Source organism: Acromyrmex echinatior, chromosome 8 (assembly GCF_024713525.1).
Source record: "Acromyrmex echinatior isolate Ae372 chromosome 8, ASM2471352v2, whole genome shotgun sequence".
Classification (NCBI taxonomy): domain Eukaryota; kingdom Metazoa; phylum Arthropoda; class Insecta; order Hymenoptera; family Formicidae; genus Acromyrmex; species Acromyrmex echinatior.
The window spans coordinates 14,367,740-14,374,177 of record NC_141859.1 but is presented as its reverse complement, the minus strand read 5'-3'; the positions used below and the strand labels follow the sequence as shown (position 1 = coordinate 14,374,177).

Genomic DNA, 6,438 nt, shown 5'->3' with positions numbered 1-6,438 from the left:
ATGCGCGCCAAATCAGGAATCCTGATTGGGGTGTTAGCATGTTACGCGTTTCGCGTCATGCGAGCGCGCGTGCGCTGTGACCGATCTAAATTTGATTGCCGTTTTAGTGGTTGGAATTTGTGTACGTACGACATGTGGCTTTGATTATATTTTTTGATTTTATCACCGAGGTGATTGTCAAGTTTGTTTGTTGGAAACTTCTAGAAGCTTCCAATCTACATGTCGTACGTACACCGAAAACTGATTTTTAGGATGCATCTCGAACAATAATTGATCTCACTCAATTACAATCAAATAGAATTGTTCTATCGCCTCATCGAGATTGCCGATGAGGTGGATGATCTCACTCATGTGCGCATTAACAGAATTGCGTTCAACCGCCTCATCGAGATTGTCGATGAGGCGGTGAAGGAAGAGGAAGTGGAAGAAGAAGAAGAAGAAGAAGAAGTTGAAGAGGAGAGCATCTCCACTGGAGTTCTGAAGGAGAACGTCTCCGCTGGAATCTTCAAAGATCCCTCTCCTTCTCCCCCTCTAGAATATCCTGAGGATATATCCGAATTATTCAATCAAATAGATGAACTAAATTTGGGTATCTACCTCCTTAGCGTCCTGACAATCGGGCAGGAGGAGGAGAAGGAGGGAAGGGAGGAGAGGAGGAGGAGGGATAAGAATTCAGCGGAGGATGAGGAGGAGACGGAGGAGGAGGAGGAAGAATAATTCAGCGGAGGAGGAAGAAGGAGAGGGGGAGAGTGTAGAGAAGGTAAGAATATTTTATTATTATATATATATTTTTTCTTTTTTTTCTGTAAAATATCTTGTTCGCGTTATAATACCGCGGTGCATTTTGGGGTGAGTGTGAGATTCGCGGCGGCGGTTCGAAACGCACTTTGGGATGGACCACAGGTGGCGCCTGCAGCGGAGTGTGGGATGGCGGGATGGCGGCGATGGCGGTACTCCCCAATGATACGTGACGTCACAATATGGCGGCATGTACATCATATCGGTAAACATCAATAGCGCTAGGACTTCCCGCCCCCCTCCTTTCTCCCGCGCCTACGAGTACCCCCCGCGCCCCGCGCCCCCCTTCTAGCCCCATGATCCAGAACCCGCCTTGTTTTACTACTCACATATAGAGGAGCTTTTAGATTTAGTGCCATGCAACAAGGGGGATTTATATTTTCGAAGCTGTTAATCAAAGTCTTCAAAAATTTGATATAAATTGGATATATTAGGTGTACAACTTTGCTCCCGCCATTTTCCTATAGATGGCGATAAGTGGTGATCGAAATAAATAGACGTCATACAATAAACTTGGGCATCTGTCAACATAACCCCATAGAAACATTAGTCAATTTGTGTCTGCATCATAAAGTTATTCTCGATTGAAAATGTCAGTTTACGAGCCAAATTCTCGTCACTTGCGGAAGATTTTAATTTTCTGCTTCAATATGAAGAAATCTGCGGCTGAGACTCATCGAATGCTCTCAAATACTTATGGTGAAGCCACTATTAGTGAAAGAACGTCGTGAGTGATTTCAACGCTTCACGGTGATTTTGACGTCGAAGACCGGCATAGGAGTGAAAGAGAGGTTTTCAAAGATGCAGAATTGAAGGCATTACTTAATTAAGATTCGTATCAAAATCAAGAAGAATTGGCACGATCATTGGGAGTGACTCAACAAGCCATTTCAAAACGCTTCAAAGTCATAGGAATGATTCAGAAGCAAAGAAATTAGGTGCCGTACGAGTTGAAGCCGAGAGATGTTGAACGACGTTTGTTTGCTTGTGAACAGCTGCTTGAAAGGCAAAGACAGAAGGGATTTCTACATCGCATTGTGACTGGGGACGAAAAATGTGTTCATTACGATAATCTCAAGCTCAGTAAATCATAGGGAGTTCCCATGCTTCCACGTCGACGGCTAAACCGAATATTCACGGCTCCAAAGTCATGCTCTGTATTTGGTGGGACCAGCTCGGCGTAGTGTATTGTGAGCTGTTAAAATCGACTGAAACAATCACAGGCGATCAGTATTGAATGCAATTGATGCGTTTGAGCCGAGCATTGAAAGACAAACGGCCGCAATACAACGAGAGACGATAAAGTGATTTTGCAGCATGACAATGCTCGACCCTATGTTGCGAAAGTGGTCAAGACATACTTGGAAACGTTGAAATGGAAAGTCCCACCCACCGTATTCTACAGACATTGCTCCCTCTGACTATCACTTGTTTCGATCAATGGCACACGGCCTGGCTGATCAGCACTTCCGGTCTTATGAAGAAGTAAAAAATTGGATCGATTCGTGGATCGCCTCAAAATATGATCAGTTTTTTCGACGCGGGATTCGTACGTTGCCCAAAAAATGGGAAAAAGTAGTGGCCAGCGATGGATAATACTTTGAATCATAAATGCATAACCAGTTTTTTACAATAAAGCTTCGAATTTTGAAAAAAAAATGGCGGAAGCAAAGTTGTACACCTAATAAATTGTTCGACTATCAATCGAAGATGCAAAGGCAATGATAGATTCGAAAAATAGATTCTTCGGTCTAATAAAGCAGCGAGGTTATTAAAATTCCCTGTTATTCATTGCATCATACATCAAGAAGCGTTATGCGAAAAAGTTGTAAAATTATGCAATGCAAACCGTCACAAAAATTATTAACGTAATTAAAGGTGATCAAAAATTCCTTTCTCATCAGAAATTTCAAAACTTTCTCGAACATAACGCTATTTACACAGATGTGTCCCTATATTGTGAAATTCGATGGCTCAGTGCAGGGAAATGTTTAGAAAAATTCTTTACAACAAGAAAAAAGGTCTTTCTTTTTTTGGAAGATCAGGTTCCTGCTAAGTATAATAAATTTAAATTTTTCTTTGAAAATTTAGATCCACTTTGTGAGCTTGCTTTAATAACTGACATGACGAATCATTTAAATATTTTAAACTTAAAGCTGCAAGAAACTAACCAAACTATTTCGGAATTCATTAATTATATCGATTCTTTCTGCAGAAAGCTAACATTATTTAAAAATCATTTAGAAAATAATAATCTTCATTTTTTTCCCCTCCTGCAAGAGTCTTTCTGAAGAACACGGTAAAAAGTGTAATTTCAAAAAACAATTTAATATAATTGAATCTTTAATAAGTCAATTTAATACGCGTTTCAATGATTTCAAAACGTTAAGACAAGATTTAATTCTGTTTGAAAATCTCTCTCAACGTGCAAATCAAGGACCAAAGCCTAGAATTTCAGAGAGAACTTTACAATTTGCAATGTAATATTTCTATAAAAACATGACAAGAAAAAGGGGTCGAGTTCTTCAAAATTTTAGATGTCGCATTATCTACGACTAAGAAATTTTGAATTTTTCTATGTTTGGGTTCACATATCTTTGCGAATATATCTTCACTAAAATGAAATTTATAAAAATGGATAAAGGTTCTCATCTGAATGATGCATCATTGTCTTCGTTGATGCGAATTAGTTCATCTACAATCCCGGTGGATATATCATCTTTAATACTGTGCAAACGACCCAGATCAAATTAACTATTTAAAAAATTAGTCGATTCTCCCTTGTTTGTATTTAATTAAATGTTAAATTTTTACATTACAAAATATTTTACTCTCTAGTCATATCTTTTACTTTATCTTTATATATAAATCTTCATATACAAAATCTTCGATTTTTTAGTGGATTAGATCTATTGGGAAAATCAAACCACTTAAAAAAAAATGCATCTGCAATAGTACCTCAAAGATGATGTGGAAAATTTATTATCTAAATTCTAATTATCGTACACTATTGTCATTATAAAAATTATATTAAAAATAAAATTTTTTACAAGTTTCACCTAAAAGTACGTTACCAACGAATTTTTCACTAAGACTGTTGTGCCGGTATTTCACGGCACGGTTCGGAATCTACAAAGAACTTTGGGAGTTAATGAGTAGTAGTCTTGTAATTTTGGCACAAAAATATATTTAGAAACATATACACATTTCACCAGAGTTTTCTATTACAACTTCACCTTAGTACTATTTGAAATTCGCGTCACATATATACTTCTACAGTTTCGATGAGTCGACAGGCAAAGTAACACGAAAGTGTTTCGTTCTAATTCTCTGACCGGCATCCACGTCCACGCTTATATTCTATAATTTTCAGGTCATTTTTCAGCGTTTCCGCGCTGGCCAGTCAGCGTTTCAGTTATCGGACGAGAATAGCTTCTGAATCCGCATTTCTTTAATTTACAATTTATCTTCGCTCAGGGTCTTCTTTTGTATAAGTTCTTTGAAAGCATCTTTAAATATATTGAATACATCGGTTTTGGCAATCATTAATTTAGTTTATATTGTTTGCACGTTCGTGGCACAATGGTTACTTGTGCAATTAGCACTCGTGACAGAACACTCTTGAGGCATAGCGTCAGCCGTCTGATCGGCGGCTCGATTGTCGAGCGGCGAGCGATAGTGGGGGAACAATCGTGTCGCTTTGGGAATTGACCCGAAATGAGCAACTAATTCCGACCACTACGTTAAAGCTATATAAATTTATTATCGCGGATCTCTAAATAAACATAATTTTTCGGCTGAAAACTCTTCTCGGGTTCGTGTTATTGATATTTATTCGTGTCTTAGTGGAGACCGGGACTAGTATATTCATTTTTCGAATTTTTACAGACGAAATTAAAAGACTTATCGAAAATATGAATTCTATACTAGTTACTATAATACATACATTTTACTACCTAATAATAGTTTAATAATAAGAGGAAACTAACAACTAATATGAAAAAAATGCATTTTTCTAATGCATTCCATTTGATTTAACTAGCCCCGGAACCGGAGTAATTTGACTAAGATTATTAAAATGAAGATTAATGTATTTTAAGCTACATCTTTGGCTACATATTAATAAAACTTTTATAAAAATATATTTTAAACATTCGCTTTGCAGGGCAGAACAATGCTTCTTTTTGTAAAATTATTCGTGCAAAAACATGTGCAAAAATACGTGCAAAAACATTCGAATGAGCCTAGTTTTCGAGATTGGACATGAGAGAACTAAACTTATAACATTTATTACTAAGGTAAATCTTTTTAAAGGAATAAAATTTTGTGTAAGTACTATAAGAATCGTCACTAAATAAGTCATACAGTCCCATGCCGTGGTTAGTCTACTATCCCCATCCGTTCATTTTTTAAAAAACATTAACAATATACGCTAACAAAGACACATAAACAAAAAAAATCTGTTAGACTTTATTAAGTAAGAACTATACACTTACTATTGTATTTAAATAGAAATTTGATGTCTCAGATAATCATATACGATTGTAAAACAAAAACTTGAAGAATGAAATTATTTATTTAGGTGTACAATTTTTTTAAATTAACTTCTATCATAGATGTGTTCGTAACGAGATGTTACAGCAGACTGAGCGGCAGTCGCTGCTGCGTGCTCAGACACGTTTACGCATGTCTCACGTGTTTTGTTTTTAATGTAGTCTCGATTATTCTAATTCTTACTTCTATAGTCTACCGATCTCCCCTACTTTATTGATTGAACGTTCGCGAGATGAAGAAAGGAGATGGAATCTATTGGACATAACAAGGCTAACACGTGTAAATATAAAGATTAGGGAAAGAAATGCTTAGGGAAAGATATAACAATTTCGAACATGAATCATCGAATTGTTCGAATACAGTTTAAAAAATAAAATTATCACAGAGCCAAAAACGGCAGTAAATTTAAATATCGAATCAACCGATTCTATTAACCATATGTGGAAAAAAATTACTATTAATAATATTAAAAATGATGCATTGATCCATATAGGTAGTCAACTTTATCTATTACGTAAGGATGTTTATTTAAAATTAAATTTTAAAGAATTACTTAAGTCTTATATCGTTATAACCGGAATTGTGCAAAGTGAAGTCAAAACTCTAGGCTGTTTACAAACTGTAGTTTCTATCAATAATGATTATTCTCTAACTTTTCATGTTGTGTCTTTTGATGCAATGAAGATATTTGTTCTATTTAAGAGATTGATAACTAATTAAGTTATAAGAGATTGATGACTAATTATAGAGATTGATTTCTTAAATCAGGCTAACAAGAGGAACATCACAGGATTCTAAAATGAAATTCTAAAATTTATTTGTAAGATGTTTGCAATAAATATTTATGTTCTTCTTGTTTTTATGATTTATCATCCCGTATAATACTAATACGTAATATCATGAAATTTCATTACAATCAAAAAATAATTAAAACTAATAATATTAAATTAAAATGAAATTTATGAATTTAAGATTCTAATATTTTCATTTATACAGTACGTTTTTCACATTATTATCATAATTATTTTTAAAAAATAAAAAAATTGATTTCTTCGAAACTATGAGTAGGTATACTAGGGGGATTCT

General features: G+C 35.3%; 1 pseudogene; it reads left to right on the top strand.

Annotated features, from left to right (window-relative positions):
- Nucleotides 1-1,629: 1,629 nt before the first annotated feature.
- On the top strand, nt 1,630-6,231 carry LOC147908852 (general transcription factor II-I repeat domain-containing protein 2-like; annotated as a pseudogene).
- Nucleotides 6,232-6,438: the final 207 nt, after the last annotated feature.